This window comes from Pinus tabuliformis, chromosome X (genome assembly GCF_031772625.1).
Source record: "Pinus tabuliformis cultivar Carrire ecotype Pingquan chromosome X, CPIR1, whole genome shotgun sequence".
In the NCBI taxonomy this organism is placed as follows: domain Eukaryota; kingdom Viridiplantae; phylum Streptophyta; class Pinopsida; order Pinales; family Pinaceae; genus Pinus; species Pinus tabuliformis.
The window spans coordinates 1,028,981,641-1,028,983,503 of record NC_142308.1 but is presented as its reverse complement, the minus strand read 5'-3'; positions in this window follow the sequence as shown (position 1 = coordinate 1,028,983,503).

Sequence of the window (1,863 nt, the reverse complement as noted above, 5' to 3'; positions counted from 1 at the left end):
TGTGGTGCTATGTACATGTGGTATTGTGTACATGTAGCACACATTTTGTTGTGTACATGGGGTATTATGTTATGTGCATTGTGTAGTCATTGTATTGTGACATGTATTCGTTGTGTTGTACTATATGTACATGTATGTGTTGTGTTGTACACTAGGTGTAGGTTTATGTGTTGTGTTGTACGTCGGGTGTAGGTGCATGTATTGTGTGGTGTTTTATATCATGTGAGAGTGTATGCATGTGATGTACACTATGTGTATGTGCATGTGATTGAAGAGAAGAGAATTATTGGGTTCTTGCTAAATGTCCGATGTGTATACAAAAAGGACAAAGGAAAAAGGTAGAAGGAAAGAACCGATTGAAAGATAAGTACATGTATTTTATTTCATTTTTGATTATGCATGTGATTTATGATGGTTGCATGTGATCTATGACTTTGATTTATGATGGTTGCATGCGATCTATGATTTTGATCTATGAAGATTAAGTTTGAGCTAACCGAGTGTGATATGTTTATACACGATGATTTGATCAAGAGTTAGTTTTACTTGCCGTGACAGGAAGTAAATAAGATTGAAGGTGTACCTTATTGACGAAATACCAATGAAGTATGATTTGAATTTATTTCAAGTTATTTTGGTTCTAATGGGAATTATGTGCTTGTTATATGAAGGCATGGAAAATGCTTAGTTTGGGCGGTTAAAACTGGCTGCAAGAATTAGGAGCAATAGTAAAAAGGAATTGGAACATGCAACAATATGTTGGTAAAGCACTTAAGGAGTAGGGCCATTGTGGGACATTAGTGCCCAATAATGTCCATTGATTTCCATGAGCATGCTATGACTGATATGATGGTTTTGAGGCAAGGGTATGCCTTGGTTTTTGGACCTTTCGATGTGAGGAAACCTTGCCAGTGGATGGATCACCCAGGAAAGGGGATGTCGCGGGATTTGGAAGGTGAGTGGCTGCACGGAATGGGGTGACCGGATTGCCCAAGGGACTATGTAGCAGAGAAGGTAAGGCCAGGGAATGATTTTTTTTTGTTATTAGCATTTCAAAATGGAATTAGAAGCACATTGGGAGTGTGCCTTGGAAAAATGAGCCAATAATTGTTCACTGAGAGAATAGGTAGTGCAAGGATTGTAGCATTGGACATTGGATGTGGACATTTATTTTGGCAGTGGATTCTAGAATTTCTAGGAAGGAAGTGAATCCTGTTACTACTTTTGAGGGTGGAGTGTTTTGGGAATTTTTAGTGTCTACGGATAAACACTTAAACCCCTAGACTAGTAGCTAAGTCTAGAACAACACTACAAAACATTCACTACTTTTTCTATGACCAATAGATTAAATAAGAGGTAAAGAAGCCTACTTGTAGCTTTCACTTACTCCTTATCTCCCTTGACCAACTTTGTCGCTCCTCTCTGTACTTAATCCGCTTGAAGAGTACCTACACACAGACAGAAGACAAAAACCAATCAAAGCATATGAAAAGGATATATTGATTAAACATAGCATGGAATCAAGTACATGATACACATATGAAAGCATAAATGAATAACACAAGCATATGGAAAAAGATTTGAACACTTTATTAGTAAAAGGAAGAGTTACAACCCAATTTGCTTGATTTAGCATCACTCCTCTAGTTCATTCCCATCCCCTCCTCATAACAAGCAAGACATTTTGACATCATTACAATACTTGAAATCAACTCAAGTCTCATACTAACAACATCTGCCTATAATTCAATAATTTCCAGCCTCTGATCACTTAGATGAGTGGTCTTTTTACAGGTGAATGAAGGAAGTTATACCATAAATGGTGATAATGAATGCCCTCCCAAACTTAGGATTTAGTTCCAT